Raw genomic sequence first — 18757 nt, 5'->3', positions numbered from 1 at the left:
TCCAAATCCAATCAGGCCATCCTACACCCTCAAAAGAGTTTGATCTTGGTCAGAACAGGCGTCTTGTACCGCCATTCAATGAAAAGGAAGTGGATGTATATTTTACTCTCTGAGCAGATTGGCACATCCCTAAAATGGCCGCGAGATATTTGGTCACTGCTCCTCCAAAGTGTTCTTGAGGGAAAGGCTCAGAAAGTGTACGCCACTTTGTCTCTTGACCAGAGTTCAGATTATGACACTGTTAAAGCTGCTATCCTTCGGGCTTACAAGTTGGTCTCAGAGGCATACAGACAACAGTTCCATCAATTACGAAAGACAGAATCACAAAGCCATGTCGAGTTCGCAAGGGAACAAGTATGTATTTTTGATCGGTGGTGTGGTTCTCAAGAGGTCAAGGACCTTGAGGATTTACAGACACTCATGCTTCTCGAGCAGTTCAAGAATTGCCTTCACAAAAGGGTTGCAACCTACATTTTATAAGCACAAGGATCTCATTCTTGAGAAAGCTGCAGTTCTGGCAGATGAGGGTTGACACATTGAACTACTTTCAAACAAAGCACACAGTAGCAAATGAGTTCTAGAGAAGGACCTGATGTCATCAAGAACATTTTCTGTGGGCATAGAAGGAATGTTCTGCTTCTTTCTTACTTTTTAAAGTAATTTTCTAAAATGGAATTATACTGGTTTGATTTGTTGTGACATTTATACAGCTTGCCTCCATATGCAAATAGAAAATGTTTATTCTGTGGATTATTTATTTTGGAGTTCGTTCATAAAAGCTGTCTGTTTGACATGAGTACTTGACTTCTGTTAATCCAGTTATGCAATTACTTTAGATTCACAAAACAGGTGCAAGGTTCACCTTACAGTAACTCACTGTCCTTTCTTTATTCAGATAACAGAGTTTCGATTCCTGCTTTCAATACACACAAGCACACAGACATAGATTTAGGGGTCAGTCACAATGGCAGGAGATTGCATACAGGATACTGATGACACTGATAAGTTCCACTGACCAGTAGTAAATTGTGTAACTGTAAATTGGAGCTGTTTTTTTTTTAGAAGTAGAGTATTTCTTTCTGCAACTTGATGATGATGATAATATACATTTGAACTAGAACTTGACGTGTATAAGATGTAATGAACATGATGAATATGATGACCACTCATTACAAATATACTGTTATGACAAATATACTGTTATGACTACCTGCTTTCCAGCAGTGCTGGGGACGCTACTCTGAAAATATAGTTTACCAAGCTACCAATTACTTGACACTGGAATAAATCCTATGACAGTGCCATGTTGAAAGTCTCTGAGCTCTTCAGTAAGGTCATTCTACTGCCAATGTTTGTCTATGGAGATTGCATGGCTGTTTGCACGATTTTATACACCTGTCAGCAAAGGGTGTGACTGAAATAGCCGAATCCACTAATTTGAAGGGGTGTCAACATAGTGTTGTGTATATATAGTGTAGTTGGTTTAACTTGTTACTTTGAAAATGTAGTTCACTACATCAAAACTACCTGGTGATTAATAAGAGACCCTGTTATTTTTGAACATTCAAAAGAGACGCAGAACTTTAGTCTTTAGAGCTAAACATTTTATCTACCAGGCCAGGTGTATTCAACTATTTTCTATTCTTCCTGATAATGAATAGCACCCATCTTGTGTCCCAGGTCTAAACCAGTCCCCAATTTTAAATGGGAACAGTGAAAAAATGCAGTCGAAGTGTGTTTAACTGGCTTCGAGGTCCAGAATTGAGTTTGAATGTACTAGGCCAATAACTCCATGCTCTCATTTTCAAAGTGGTCCTGTCAACTTCATTGTCGGAACAGAATCTTTCATTCACATGACACATGAATTCCCTTTTATTTTCTTTGTTGAGAAAAATGTATTGAGTCGTTCCAGTAGTTGGCTACACATCTACATGGCAAAAAAGTAATTAACTACTGCAAACACTACAAAGATTTGAATTTAGTTAAACTAGGTATGTAATTTTGTTGAACAACAGGTATGTATGATGTAAACATACCTGTGTACAGGGTTGGGTAGTAACTGATTACATAATTGAATTATAAAAATGAAGTAACTAATCTGCCCGGATTACTTACAAAATGTAACCAGGATTAGTTACATTCTTAAAAACAGCTGATTACTTGATCTAATAACATTTTGGATTACCTGATCTAATATTAATAGGAACATTTGATAACACTTTCGCACACCCTCAAGACTTCTCACATGCTCTCGACTCAGAAAGATTCTATTGTCCTATTGATCGCTCATCAAGGGTGGATTGCTTCTTTAGTATTCCAATTGATTGAATGAATAGATAAGGCTGCCAAACCTTTTACACCTGGCCCGCTGGTTAATCAGACTGTCGTCTGGACTCCATAGAGTTTCTACTTGCTGTTTTGTTGCATATTTACAGTGCACTTTAACTCTCTCTGACAAGCGGGATAGAACATGCTTAGTGATTGTTTAACATTTTAAACTGTGAATGCGTGCAAAACACTGTTTTGAACACTGTTAATGTTGAACAAAAATAGGGTCCCAAGCTTTCTGTATTATCTTATGTGATATTAGTGCCCAAAACGATGTAGAGAAATTAATCACTATATTGAACAATTCTGGAACCCTATTTTGAATTGTAGGCCTACTGTCATGCATTTTGGGTTTGACAATCACTGGCTAAGGTTGCACATCAAAGTATCTTGAATCATGCATTCTTGCAAGGACGTGCTATTTACACATTTTTTCAATCATACCATTTTAGTAGTCAAGCAGCCAACACTTAGAATGAAGCACTTTGACTAGTTTAGATAAGATCATTAGATGACACATTTTTTCTGTTGCCCGACCCTGCAACAATATTGCCGTGACCAAATCATAGGCTTGTGCCACCAACTGAAAACGTTACAATGGAGCCCTGTGTGTGCTCTCACAAAGAATATAAAAACACGTGAATTGTAGGATCTATATGTTTTCACACTAGTCCCCAAATTGGAAATAATCATGTTACTAAATTAAATCATTAGTCTTCCTTATTCCACTGAACCAGGGAGGTATGTTAATGAAGTTGTTCACTTTTCATAGTAAGGAAAAGCCGCTGAACTATCCCGACAAGATGTTAAACCATATGAGTCATAAAGTAAATAAAACATTTTCCTTATTCCACTGAACCAGAGACGTATGTCAAGGAAGTTGTTCATATTTCATGGTAAGGGGAAACCCCTGAACTATCCCGACAAGAGTCATAAAGGAAATAAGACATTTCCTTAATCCATAAACCCTGAACTATCCCAACAAAGTACATTTTACACTGAGTTTACCAAACATTAAGGACACCTGCTCTCTCCATGACAGACTGACCAGGTGAAAGCTGTGCACAGACCTTTGATGGGGCAGGTGTTCAAAATTAAGAAACACCATAAAAAACGTAATTCCATTCATATTGTTCTACTGCAGCCCCCCAATTTAAAAAAATAAATAAAAATGTTTCTGCAAAAACACACTCTCCCCATCACACACTGTAGGTTAAGCAAGCTTGAACCCCACACACACCTTGAGGGGTTGAAAGCCAGGGTCAGCTATGGCACAGTGCAGGGCTTTGCTAAACGGCACAATAGCAGGAGATCATATCCCGGTTTTGGGAAACCTGAATAAGATGCCTGGATACTGACAGGATACTGTAGCATGTAAACATCTTATCCCGTTTACTGTTGTTTTTCGTGGTCTGCGCAGGCTGTTTCACATAGTATCTCATTTGAAGTTCAGATGGGAACAGTAATAAAGTTGTAACTGAAGTCTGCACACTGACAGTAGCCTATTAGAATGTTAACTCCTGCAGAATGAACTGTTTCTCGCAGTAAAATTATAGACCAAATGTTACATTTTGTCTCATGAACAGGAGCGGAGAAATTATTTATTTAATTCATTGGTTTTCAAACTGGGATCTGCGGCCCACTACAGGTCCGGGGAGGTACTGCACGGTATCTGTGATTTAAAAAAAATTGGGGCGGGAAATCGTTCTTTGATTAATATCGCTAGCTGCAACATAATAACATTTTATCTACCACTTTTATGTTTCTGCGTCCAGTATGAAGGAAGTTAGAGGTAGTTTCACGAGTTAATGCTAACTAGCATTAGTGCAATGACTGGAAGTCTACAGAAACAGTTAGCATGCTAGCTGTTCCTGTTCATCCAACTATGAGGAAGTAGATAAATTATTTCATTCCCAAAATCGTTTTTCTTTAATATAGAGGAAATTGCAGATTTTTCTTCTGTATAGAAGATTGTTTTGCGGGCCGTCTATGTGGTCATGTACGGGATCGAAAAACTGCTTCAGTGTCAACTTAAACAACCAAAACCAGACAGAAAGCATGCAAAAGATATTGAACTGTATACAGTGCATTCGGAAAGTATTCAGACCCCTTGACTTTTTCCACATTTTGTAACTTTAAAGCCTTATTCTAAAATGGATTTTTTTTTAAATCTCCCCCTCATCAACCTATACACAATACCCATAATGACAAAGCAAAAACATTTTTTATTTTATTTAGCAAATTTCTTTAAAATATTTTTTATTACATTTACGTAAGTATTCAGACCCTTTACTCAGTACTTTGTTGAAGCACCTTTGGCAGTGATTACAGCCTCGCGTCTTCTTGGGTTTAACGCTACACGCTTGGCACACCTGTATTTGGGGAGTTTCTCCCATTCTTCTCTGCAGATCCTCTCAAGCTCTGTCGGGTTGGATGGGGAGCGTAGCTGCACAGCTATTTTCAGGTCACTCCAGAGATGTTCGATCGGGTCCAAGTCCGGGCTCTGGCTGGGCCACTCAAGGCAATTCAGAGACTTGTCCCGAAGCCACTCGTGTGTTGTCCTGTTGGAAGGTGAACCTTCGCCCCAGTCTGAGGTCCTGAGCGCTCTGGAGCAGGTTTTCATCAAGGAGCTCTCTGTACTTTGCTCCATTCATCTTTCCCTCGATCCTGACTAGTCACCTTGTCCCTGCCGCTGAAAAACATCCCCACAGCATGATGCTGCCACCACCATGCTTCACCGTATGGATGGTGCCAGGTTACCTCCAGAAGTGACGTTTGACATTCAGGCCAAAGAGTTCAATCTTGGTTTCATCCAAATCTATTAATTTAAAAATATTGATTACTTCTACTTGCCATTATCATTCACCTGATAAGACAAGATGCTACTTTTTTGTTAACATAGGATGGGGGTCCCTGAGTTTCCGGTTTGCCTAGGTGGGGTCCCTGGGCAAATTTGTTTTGAACCACTGAACAAGATTGTTGATGATGCAATGATAATTCTATTGATTTATGACATTCTGGTGAGCAAGGCTTTATTTAGTGTTCTAGATGAGCACCAGGTAATGACAGAAGAGATGCTGCATGTATCTAATCATAGACAAGTTTACTAACAGCCTACCTAATGTCAGAAATTAAAAAAATCGGGAAAAAATATTTCTGCAGTCTCTGGGCAATTTAGGAATATTCTGTTATTCGTGCATACAGGGATACTTGTGAGTATCCAGGACCTCTATACCAGGTGGTGTCAGAGGAAGGCCCAAACAATTGTCAAAGACCCCAACCACCAAAGTCATAGTGTGCTCTCTGCAACTGAACGGCAAGTGGTACCGATGCACCAAGTCTGGAACCTACAGGACCCTGAACATCTTCTACCCCTAAGCCATAAGACTGCTAAATAGTTAGTCCAGATAGTTAAATAGTTAACCAAATAGCTATCTGCATTGACCCTTTTTGCACTAACTCTTGACTCATCACATACGCTGCTGCTACTGTTTATTATCTATTCTTATTTATCCCCAGGTATATGTACTGTACATATCTACTTCAATTACCTTGTACCCCTGCACAGTGAGTCGGTACTGGTACTCCGTGTATATAGCCAAGTTATCGTTACTCATTGTGTATTTATTCCTCATGTTATTATTTTTCTCTCTGCATTGTTGGGAAGGGCTGTAAGTAAGCATTTCACTGTTTCTCTACACCTGTTGTTTACAAAGCATGTGACAAATAAAATTTGATTTGATTTGAAAGGCCTTAAACGTCTTATCCTGATAAGACCTTAACCGGGATATGAGCCAACTTTGAATGTGTGTAAGCTGTAACGAACACAATGAGGGCGTCTGCTAAAAGACTAAACTATGACGAATCAGAAGTGAATGATTTTTGTTTCCTCATTTCTTCTCTGTTAATTCATGATTGAACAAACAAGACATATATAAACCATATAAAAGAGCCATGATGTCTGAGGTGCTGAGTACAGTGGAACTCTGATTTCTCACTGCTAATTTCCTGCATCATATCGGGGTAAGAAAGCTGAAATCTTATATGAGCTATATATTTATAAAGTTCTTTATTATTTGTCATGTACTAGATTGATCCCATGTTCCTTTCTCATTTGACTTTGCTGTTGAATGTTGAATATAACATGCAATAAGTGTTGACTAATTTTCATACTTGTAGTTACTATTTGTGGCTCTGAGTGTAATCCATGTAGCTTCATAAATATATATATTTTTTACTCTAAGGCTGCGTTTAGACAGGCAGCCCAATTCTGATATTTGTATCACTAAATGGTCTTTTGCTTAATCAGATCAGCTTTTTTGCTTATAATTGGTTGAACGATCAGAATTTGGCTGCCTGTGTAAATGCAGCCAATGACCCTCAAATTCAAATCTGGACCTCGAAGCCAGTTCCACTGCTTTTTATTTTTCATTGTTCCCCTCTAATCAGGAACTTATTTAGATGTAACAGAAAACCAGTAGCAGTCTGGCCCTTGTAGTGTAGGATTTGAATAACCCTGCTGTAATTGTGGTCCTAGGCAGACGGGTTGCCTTCCACATTAACAATGTTCCAGTGCTGTTGTTGTAGGTAAGGTAACAATCCCTTCGGATCATCCTGTGGCCTCATTCTGACACAATAGCTAAACAAAAGGATTGGTCATCAGTATAAATTACATATTGAATGTATCATATATTTATCATATTTCTGTCTTCTGAACTTGCTTTGTAGAGACAACAGTCTTATTTACAAAGCAGAGGTGTTCACTGGAGAAATGCTGTACGCCGGCACAATGAACAGTATCTATATACAACTCCGTGGCACAATGGATTCAAGCCATCGCATCTGCCTCCCAAAAAGTAGATTCATTGGGGGCCACCCCCGAGGGGCTGTGAGTAACCCATTGCTACAACTTTCCTTCCTTTGACCATCTGTCCATTTGGGTGACAAAATCTAAATCCATTCACATTATTTTCATTCTTATGACTAGCATACACTAAACTAACATGTGGAATTGTTAAAGGACCCCTTAAGGTATCCCCAAAAATATTTGATGAAACATTGAGTTTGGCCTTACTGCTCTTAGCCCATAGAAAACATCATACATGGATGAACAGATTATCTAAAGAAAGTTTGTTCTGAAGTGTCTGTCCTATATCTGAGAGATATAAGAAAGATCAGGAAACTATTTATATATATGGTTTTTACATGTATTTAACCCCTTATTTTAGGTACTAAACTATCTTCATATATACTTACATTCATTTTTTGTAACTGGTTCCACACTACCTTTAAACTAGTCTTGTGACGCTTGCAGGCTTCCTAGAGCAAAACACATGTTTGTGATAGTCTCATCTTTCCATAGAGGGGTCATAATAGTTTGCAGGCCAAACCCTTCGGAAGCTACAGACGTTTTTGTGAGAAGACCGATTTTTGGGATGTCTCATGGTCTGACAAACACAGCTCTAGCTCTGCCATCTTTCACCCTAGATGCTGAAGGGTGACATCGGCGGATGTGATGAATTTAGACGCAGTCCATGTAAAAAATTCTCTCTAGCTTAAACTGATGGATTTTGATGGGGATTTTTGTTTATGCTAATTCGATTTCCGCAGGGGCGCAGACATAGACATGAGGAGGGTTTAAACTGGTTGGAACAAGGGGAGAGAGTACATCCCAAAAACTGTCAGCCAAGTTCTCCAAAAAGTTGTATTATGTGCAACCAGAGATTCTGGGTTCGAGCCCGCAGCCGGCCGTGACCGGGAGGCTCATGGGGCAACGCACAATTGGCCCAGCTTTGTCAGGGTTAGGGAGGGTTTGGCCGGCAGGGATATCCTTGTCTCATCGCGTACTAGCGACTCCTGTGGTGGGCCGGGCGCAGTGCAGGCTGACTAGGTCGCTAGGTGTACGGTGTTTCCTCCGACACATTGGTGCGGCTGGCTTCCGGGTTGGATGTGCGCTGTGTCAAGAAGCAGTGCAGCTTGGTTGGGTTGTGTTTCGGAGGACACATGGCTCTCGACCTTCGCCTCTCCAGAGTCCGTACGGGAGTTGCAGCGATGAGACAAGACAGTAACTACTACCAATTGGATACCACGAAATTGGAGAGAAAAAGGGGTAAAAGAATAAAAAATAGTCATAAAAAAATATGTTGTATTATACCCAGTGGCGATCCGTCATTCAGGGCATGTTTTGAGCCCCACTGGGCATGTTTTGAGCCCCAATTAAATAAATTATTGCCTTTTTTGAAGGGGGGGGTTCCTGTTTCGCATGTTATTTTGGCATTAATACGTGTCACCTATTAGTTAGCAAAAACAATGCAAAATAAAATACACAATTATTGAGGTAATAAAGCCTCCATACAAAAATGTTCTATTTTTTTGCCTTCTTGAGTAAGGCAGCTCCAAAATGCAGGTGTTTCAGCCTAGCTCAGTGCTTTCTGTAGTGGTGGGGCAGCCAGCGGAAAATACAGAGCATAGGGGTTGTTAATATTCTCTAGTTGCGCCGTGAGTGGCTCAGTGTTCTGTCATTCATGGGGACACTACGCCACTGTCAAATCTAAGGGTAGAGCAAAAAAATTCAAGCCTATTGGGTGCTGCCATAGAGTTACATTAAAAGTGCCTATCCAAGAAGGCCTCAAGGTCATTGGCCACAGATAAAATTACATCAAATCACGTTATCTACAATAGCTTTGATTGGACTGATCATGTCAACATCATACTTTCAAAATCTTAGCAAGCAGTTATGAATCAAGTTGACAATCTACTGGCAAATCCTTTTTAATCCTTGTCATATGAAGAGAAATAATGAAGAGAAATTGATGAAACGCATCGGTGCTCATCGGCCATTGGACATAAACATTACACATCAAGTTGGAAATGACAAATTCAACAATGTGTGGTTTGGAAGGAATCAGTGGCTAACTGCAAGCATTACAAAGCAGTTGCTAGCCTGCTATTAGGTGGAGTTGGTGTGTGGTCCCAAATCTCGGTTTTTGTTTTAGTTTTTCCAAGCTTAAAATGATAAACATTCAACATTGGCGATGCTGTCAACGCAGCATGATTTCTGCCGTGCTCAAAACAACTTTGAACTCCGAACTGGGAAATCTGACTTCATTGAGTTCAAAACAACTGGGAACTCAGGAAAAAACTAGCTCCGACTGGGAAAATACAGTTTTGAATGGTCATCCAAGTCGGGAACTCGGGTCTCTTTCTAGAGCTACGACCTGAAGATCACTGAGGTCATCATGATTCAACCTTGTTTTTTTTTCCAGAGTTCCCAGTTGTCTTGAAAGCAAAACAGGTGCAAGGTTCACCTTACAGTAACTCATTGTCCTTTCTTTATTCAGATAACAGAGTTTCGATTCCTGCTTTCAATACACACAAGCACACAGACATAGATTTAGGGGTCAGTCACAATGGCAGGAGATTGCATACAGGATACTGATGACACTGATAAGTTCCACTGACCAGTAGTAAATTGTGTAACTGTAAATTGGAGCTGTTTTTTTTTTAGAAGTAGAGTATTTCTTTCTGCAACTTGATGATGATGATAATATACATTTGAACTAGAACTTGACGTGTATAAGATGTAATGAACATGATGAATATGATGACCACTCATTACAAATATACTGTTATGACAAATATACTGTTATGACTACCTGCTTTCCAGCAGTGCTGGGGACGCTACTCTGAAAATATAGTTTACCAAGCTACCAATTACTTGACACTGGAATAAATCCTATGACAGTGCCATGTTGAAAGTCTCTGAGCTCTTCAGTAAGGTCATTCTACTGCCAATGTTTGTCTATGGAGATTGCATGGCTGTTTGCACGATTTTATACACCTGTCAGCAAAGGGTGTGACTGAAATAGCCGAATCCACTAATTTGAAGGGGTGTCAACATAGTGTTGTGTATATATAGTGTAGTTGGTTTAACTTGTTACTTTGAAAATGTAGTTCACTACATCAAAACTACCTGGTGATTAATAAGAGACCCTGTTATTTTTGAACATTCAAAAGAGACGCAGAACTTTAGTCTTTAGAGCTAAACATTTTATCTACCAGGCCAGGTGTATTAAACTATTTTCTATTCTTCCTGATAATTAATAGCACCCATCTTGTGTCCCAGGTCTAAACCAGTCCCCAATTTTAAATGGGAACAGTGAAAAAATGCAGTCGAAGTGTGTTTAACTGGCTTCGAGGTCCAGAATTGAGTTTGAATGTACTAGGCCAATAACTCCATGCTCTCATTTTCAAAGTGGTCCTGTCAACTTCATTGTCGGAACAGAATCTTTCATTCACATGACACATGAATTCCCTTTTCTTTTCTTTGTTGAGAAAAATGTATTGAGTCGTTCCAGTAGTTGGCTACACATCTACATGGCAAAAAAGTAATTAACTACTGCAAACACTACAAAGATTTGAATTTAGTTAAACTAGGTATGTAATTTTGTTGAACAACAGGTATGTATGATGTAAACATACCTGTGTACAGGGTTGGGTAGTAACTGATTACATAATTGAATTATAAAAATGAAGTAACTAATCTGCCCGGATTACTTACAAAATGTAACCAGGATTAGTTACATTCTTAAAAACAGCTGATTACTTGATCTAATAACATTTTGGATTACCTGATCTAATATTAATAGGAACATTTGATAACACTTTCGCACACCCTCAAGACTTCTCACATGCTCTCGACTCAGAAAGATTCTATTGTCCTATTGATCGCTCATCAAGGGTGGATTGCTTCTTTAGTATTCCAATTGATTGAATGAATAGATAAGGCTGCCAAACCTTTTACACCTGGCCCGCTGGTTAATCAGACTGTCGTCTGGACTCCATAGAGTTTCTACTTGCTGTTTTGTTGCATATTTACAGTGCACTTTAACTCTCTCTGACAAGCGGGATAGAACATGCTTAGTGATTGTTTAACATTTTAAACTGTGAATGCGTGCAAAACACTGTTTTGAACACTGTTAATGTTGAACAAAAATAGGGTCCCAAGCTTTCTGTATTATCTTATGTGATATTAGTGCCCAAAACGATGTAGAGAAATTAATCACTATATTGAACAATTCTGGAACCCTATTTTGAATTGTAGGCCTACTGTCATGCATTTTGGGTTTGACAATCACTGGCTAAGGTTGCACATCAAAGTATCTTGAATCATGCATTCTTGCAAGGACGTGCTATTTACACATTTTTTCAATCATACCATTTTAGTAGTCAAGCAGCCAACACTTAGAATGAAGCACTTTGACTAGTTTAGATAAGATCATTAGATGACACATTTTTTCTGTTGCCCGACCCTGCAACAATATTGCCGTGACCAAATCATAGGCTTGTGCCACCAACTGAAAACGTTACAATGGAGCCCTGTGTGTGCTCTCACAAAGAATATAAAAACACGTGAATTGTAGGATCTATATGTTTTCACACTAGTCCCCAAATTGGAAATAATCATGTTACTAAATTAAATCATTAGTCTTCCTTATTCCACTGAACCAGGGAGGTATGTCAATGAAGTTGTTCACTTTTCATAGTAAGGAAAAGCCGCTGAACTATCCCGACAAGATGTTAAACCATATGAGTCATAAAGTAAATAAAACATTTTCCTTATTCCACTGAACCAGAGACGTATGTCAAGGAAGTTGTTCATATTTCATGGTAAGGGGAAACCCCTGAACTATCCCGACAAGAGTCATAAAGGAAATAAGACATTTCCTTAATCCATAAACCCTGAACTATCCCAACAAAGTACATTTTACACTGAGTTTACCAAACATTAAGGACACCTGCTCTCTCCATGACAGACTGACCAGGTGAAAGCTGTGCACAGACCTTTGATGGGGCAGGTGTTCAAAATTAAGAAACACCATAAAAAACGTAATTCCATTCATATTGTTCTACTGCAGCCCCCCAATTTAAAAAAATAAATAAAAATGTTTCTGCAAAAACACACTCTCCCCATCACACACTGTAGGTTAAGCAAGCTTGAACCCCACACACACCTTGAGGGGTTGAAAGCCAGGGTCAGCTATGGCACAGTGCAGGGCTTTGCTAAACGGCACAATAGCAGGAGATCATATCCCGGTTTTGGGAAACCTGAATAAGATGCCTGGATACTGACAGGATACTGTAGCATGTAAACATCTTATCCCGTTTACTGTTGTTTTTCGTGGTCTGCGCAGGCTGTTTCACATAGTATCTCATTTGAAGTTCAGATGGGAACAGTAATAAAGTTGTAACTGAAGTCTGCACACTGGCAGTAGCCTATTAGAATGTTAACTCCTGCAGAATGAACTGTTTCTCGCAGTAAAATTATAGACCAAATGTTACATTTTGTCTCATGAACAGGAGCGGAGAAATTATTTATTTAATTCATTGGTTTTCAAACTGGGATCTGCGGCCCACTACAGGTCCGGGGAGGTACTGCACGGTATCTGTGATTTAAAAAAAATTTGGGCGGGAAATCGTTCTTTGATTAATATCGCTAGCTGCAACATAATAACATTTTATCTACCATTTTTATGTTTCTGCGTCCAGTATGAAGGAAGTTAGAGGTAGTTTCACGAGTTAATGCTAACTAGCATTAGTGCAATGACTGGAAGTCTACAGAAACAGTTAGCATGCTAGCTGTTCCTGTTCATCCAACTATGAGGAAGTAGATAAATTATTTCATTCCCAAAATTGTTTTCTTTAATATAGAGGAAATTGCAGATTTTTCTTCTGTATAGAAGATTGTTTTGCGGGCCGTCTATGTGGTCATGTACGGGATCGAAAAACTGCTTCAGTGTCAACTTAAACAACCAAAACCAGACAGAAAGCATGCAAAAGATATTGAACTGTATACAGTGCATTCGGAAAGTATTCAGACCCCTTGACTTTTTCCACATTTTGTAACGTTAAAGCCTTATTCTAAAATGGATTTTTTTTTTAAATCTCCCCCTCATCAACCTATACACAATACCCATAATGACAAAGCAAAAACATTTTTTATTTTATTTTGCAAATTTCTTAAAAATATTTTTTATTACATTTACATAAGTATTCAGACCCTTTACTCAGTACTTTGTTGAAGCACCTTTGGCAGTGATTACAGCCTCGCGTCTTCTTGGGTTTAACGCTACACGCTTGGCACACCTGTATTTGGGGAGTTTCTCCCATTCTTCTCTGCAGATCCTCTCAAGCTCTGTCGTGTTGGATGGGGAGCGTAGCTGCACAGCTATTTTCAGGTCACTCCAGAGATGTTCGATCGGGTCCAAGTCCGGGCTCTGGCTGGGCCACTCAAGGCAATTCAGAGACTTGTCCCGAAGCCACTCGTGTGTTGTCCTGTTGGAAGGTGAACCTTCGCCCCAGTCTGAGGTCCTGAGCGCTCTGGAGCAGGTTTTCATCAAGGAGCTCTCTGTACTTTGCTCCATTCATCTTTCCCTCGATCCTGACTAGTCACCTTGTCCCTGCCGCTGAAAAACATCCCCACAGCATGATGCTGCCACCACCATGCTTCACCGTATGGATGGTGCCAGGTTACCTCCAGAAGTGACGTTTGACATTCAGGCCAAAGAGTTCAATCTTGGTTTCATCCAAATCTATTAATTTAAAAATATTGATTACTTCTACTTGCCATTATCATTCACCTGATAAGACAAGATGCTACTTTTTTGTTAACATAGGATGGGGGTCCCTGAGTTTCCGGTTTGCCTAGGTGGGGTCCCTGGGCAAATTTGTTTTGAACCACTGAACAAGATTGTTGATGATGCAATGATAATTCTATTGATTTATGACATTCTGGTGAGCAAGGCTTTATTTAGTGTTCTAGATGAGCACCAGGTAATGACAGAAGAGATGCTGCATGTATCTAATCATAGACAAGTTTACTAACAGCCTACCTAATGTCAGAAATTAAAAAATCGGGAAAAAATATTTCTGCAGTCTCTGGGCAATTTAGGAATATTTTGTTATTCGTGCATACAGGGATACTTGTGAGTATCCAGGACCTCTATACCAGGTGGTGTCAGAGGAAGGCCCAAACAATTGTCAAAGACCCCAACCACCAAAGTCATAGTGTGCTCTCTGCAACTGAACGGCAAGTGGTACCGATGCACCAAGTCTGGAACCTACAGGACCCTGAACATCTTCTACCCCTAAGCCATAAGACTGCTAAATAGTCAGTCCAGATAGTTAAATAGTTAACCAAATAGCTATCTGCATTGACCCTTTTTGCACTAACTCTTGACTCATCACATACGCTGCTGCTACTGTTTATTATCTATTCTTATTTATCCCCAGGTATATGTACTGTACATATCTACTTCAATTACCTTGTACCCCTGCACAGTGAGTCGGTACTGGTACTCCGTGTATATAGCCAAGTTATCGTTACTCATTGTGTATTTATTCCTCATGTTATTATTTTTCTCTCTGCATTGTTGGGAAGGGCTGTAAGTAAGCATTTCACTGTTTCTCTACACCTGTTGTTTACAAAGCATGTGACAAATAAAATTTGATTTGATTTGAAAGGCCTTAAACGTCTTATCCTGATAAGACCTTAACCGGGATATGAGCCAACTTTGAATGTGTGTAAGCTGTAACGAAGCTGCTAAAAGACTAAACTATGACGAATCAGAAGTGAATGATTTTTGTTTCCTCATTTCTTCTCTGTTAATTAATGATTGAACAAACAAGACATATATAAACCATATAAAAGAGCCATGATGTCTGAGGTGCTGAGTACAGTGGAACTCTGATTTCTCACTGCTAATTTCCTGCATCATATCGGGGTAAGAAAGCTGAAATCTTATATGAGCTATATATTTATAAAGTTCTTTATTATTTGTCATGTACTAGATTGATCCCATGTTCCTTTCTCATTTGACTTTGCTGTTGAATGTTGAATATAACATGCAATAAGTGTTGACTAATTTTCATACTTGTAGTTACTATTTGTGGCTCTGAGTGTAATCCATGTAGCTTCATAAATATATATATTTTTTACTCTAAGGCTGCGTTTAGACAGGCAGCCCAATTCTGATATTTGTATCACTAAATGGTCTTTTGCTTAATCAGATCAGCTTTTTTGCTTATAATTGTTTGAACGATCAGAATTTGGCTGCCTGTGTAAATGCAGCCAATGACCCTCAAATTCAAATCTGGACCTCGAAGCCAGTTCCACTGCTTTTTATTTTTCATTGTTCCCCTCTAATCAGGAACTTATTTAGATGTAACAGAAAACCAGTAGCAGTCTGGCCCTTGTAGTGTAGTATTTGAATAACCCTGCTGTAATTGTGGTCCTAGGCAGACGGGTTGCCTTCCACATTAACAATGTTCCAGTGCTGTTGTTGTAGGTAAGGTAACAATCCCTTCGGATCATCCTGTGGCCTCATTCTGACACAATAGCTAAACAAAAGGATTGGTCATCAGTATAAATTACATATTGAATGTATCATATATTTATCATATTTCTGTCTTCTGAACTTGCTTTGTAGAGACAACAGTCTTATTTACAAAGCAGAGGTGTTCACTGGAGAAATGCTGTACGCCGGCACAATGAACAGTATCTATATACAACTCCGTGGCACAATGGATTCAAGCCATCGCATCTGCCTCCCAAAAAGTAGATTCATTGGGGGCCACCCCCGAGGGGCTGTGAGTAACCCATTGCTACAACTTTCCTTCCTTTGACCATCTGTCCATTTGGGTGACAAAATCTAAATCCATTCACATTATTTTCATTCTTATGACTAGCATACACTAAGCTAACATGTGGAATTGTTTAAGGACCCCTTAAGGTATCCCCAAAAATATTTGATGAAACATTGAGTTTGGCCTTACTGCTCTTAGCCCATAGAAAACATCATACATGGATGAACAGATTATCTAAAGAAAGTTTGTTCTGAAGTGTCTGTCCTATATCTGAGAGATATAAGAAAGATCAGGAAACTATTTATATATATGGTTTTTACATGTATTTAACCCCTTATTTTAGGTACTAAACTATCTTCATATATACTTACATTCATTTTTTGTAACTGGTTCCACACTACCTTTAAACTAGTCTTGTGACGCTTGCAGGCTTCCTAGAGAAAAACACGTTTGTGATAGTCTCATCTTTCCATAGAGGGGTCATAATAGTTTGCAGGCCAAACCCTTCGGAAGCTACAGACGTTTTTGTGAGAAGACCGATTTTTGGGATGTCTCATGGTCTGACAAACACAGCTCTAGCTCTGCCATCTTTCACCCTAGATGCTGAAGGGTGACATCGGCGGATGTGATGAATTTAGACGCAGTCCATGTAAAAAATTCTCTCTAGCTTAAACTGATGGATTTTGATGGGGATTTTTGTTTATGCTAATTCGATTTCCGCAGGGGCGCAGACATAGACATGAGGAGGGTTTAAACTGGTTGGAACAAGGGGAGAGAGTACATCCCAAAAACTGTCAGCCAAGTTCTCCAAAAAGTTGTATTATGTGCAACCAGAGATTCTGGGTTCGAGCCCAGGCTTAGCCGCAGCCGGCCGTGACCGGGAGGCTCATGGGGCAACGCACAATTGGCCCAGCTTTGTCAGGGTTAGGGAGGGTTTGGCCGGCAGGGATATCCTTGTCTCATCGCGCACTAGCGACTCCTGTGGTGGGCCGGGCGCAGTGCAGGCTGACTAGGTCGCTAGGTGTACGGTGTTTCCTCCGACACATTGGTGCGGCTGGCTTCCGGGTTGGATGTGCGCTGTGTCAAGAAGCATTGCAGCTTGGTTGGGTTGTGTTTCGGAGGACACATGGCTCTCGACCTTCGCCTCTCCAGAGTCCGTACGGGAGTTGCAGCGATGAGACAAGACAGTAACTACTACCAATTGGATACCACGAAATTGGAGAGAAAAAGGGGTAAAAGAATAAAAAATAGTCATAAAAAAAATATGTTGTATTATACCCAGTGGCGATCCGTCATTCAGGGCATGTTATGAGCCCCACTGGGCATGTTTTGAGCCCCAATTAAATAAATTATTGCTTTTTTTGAAGGGGTTCCTGTTTCGCATGTTATTTTGGCATTAATACGTGTCACCTATTAGTTAGCAAAAACAATGCAAAATAAAATACACAATTATTGAGGTAATAAAGCCTCCATACAAAAATGTTCTATTTTTTTGCCTTCTTGAGTAAGGCAGCTCCAAAATGCAGGTGTTTCAGCCTAGCTCAGTGCTTTCTGTAGTGGTGGGGCAGCCAGCGGAAAATACAGAGCATAGGGGTTGTTAATATTCTCTAGTTGCGCCGTGAGTGGCTCAGTGTTCTGTCATTCATGGGGACACTACGCCACTGTCAAATCTAAGGGTAGAGCAAAAAATTCAAGCCTATTGGGTGCTGCCATAGAGTTACATTAAAAGTGCCTATCCAAGAAGGCTCAAGGTCATTGGCCACAGATAAAATTACATCAAATCACGTTATCTACAATAGCTTTGATTGGACTGATCATGTCAACATCATACTTTCAAAATCTTAGCAAGCAGTTATGAATCAAGTTGACAATCTACTGGCAAATCCTTTTTAATCCTTGTCATATGAAGAGAAATAATGAAGAGAAATTGATGAAACGCATCGGTGCTCATCGGCCATTGGACATAAACATTACACATCAAGTTGGAAATGACAAATTCAACAATGTGTGGTTTGGAAGGAATCAGTGGCTAACTGCAAGCATTACAAAGCAGTTGCTAGCCTGCTATTCGGTGGAGTTGGTGTGTGGTCCCAAATCTCGGTTTTTGTTTTAGTTTTTCCAAGCTTAAAATGATAAACATTCAACATTGGCGATGCTGTCAACGCAGCATGATTTCTGCCATGCTCAAAACAACTTTGAACTCCGAACTGGGAAATCTGACTTCATTGAGTTCAAAACAACTGGGAACTCAGGAAAAAACTAGCTCCGACTGGGAAAATACATTTTTGAATGGTCATCCAAGTCGGGAACTCGGGTCTCTTTCTAGAGCTACGACCTGAAGATCACTGAGGTCATCATGATTCAACCTTGTTTTTTTTCCAGAGTTCCCAGTTGTCTTGAAAGCAAAACAGGTGCAAGGTTCACCTTACAGTAACTCATTGTCCTTTCTTTATTCAGATAACAGAGTTTCGATTCCTGCTTTCAATACACACAAGCACACAGACATAGATTTAGGGGTCAGTCACAATGGCAGGAGATTGCATACAGGATACTGATGACACTGATAAGTTCCACTGACCAGTAGTAAATTGTGTAACTGTAAATTGGAGCTGTTTTTTTTTTAGAAGTAGAGTATTTCTTTCTGCAACTTGATGATGATGATAATATACATTTGAACTAGAACTTGACGTGTATAAGATGTAATGAACATGATGAATATGATGACCACTCATTACAAATATACTGTTATGACAAATATACTGTTATGACTACCTGCTTTCCAGCA

At 39.6% G+C, this 18757-nt stretch overlaps 2 long non-coding RNA genes across 2 annotated transcripts; both read left to right on the top strand.

Annotated features, from left to right (window-relative positions):
• The first annotated feature begins 5255 nt into the window (after window positions 1-5255).
• Window positions 5256-7285, top strand: LOC123742570 (uncharacterized). The gene is made up of 3 exons (XR_006769728.1): window positions 5256-6351; window positions 6866-6915; window positions 7057-7285. It is a non-coding gene; the product is annotated as an uncharacterized lncRNA (long non-coding RNA).
• Window positions 7286-14771: 7486 nt separating this feature from the next.
• LOC123742569 (uncharacterized) lies at window positions 14772-16866 on the top strand. The gene is made up of 3 exons (XR_006769727.1): window positions 14772-15110; window positions 15625-15674; window positions 15816-16866. It is a non-coding gene; the product is annotated as an uncharacterized lncRNA (long non-coding RNA).
• The last annotated feature ends 1891 nt before the right edge of the window (window positions 16867-18757 follow it).

This window comes from Salmo salar, chromosome ssa04 (genome assembly GCF_905237065.1).
Source record: "Salmo salar chromosome ssa04, Ssal_v3.1, whole genome shotgun sequence".
NCBI lineage: Eukaryota > Metazoa > Chordata > Actinopteri > Salmoniformes > Salmonidae > Salmo > Salmo salar.
Note: the sequence above shows the minus strand (reverse complement) of the source record. Positions and strands in the feature narration are given on the sequence as shown.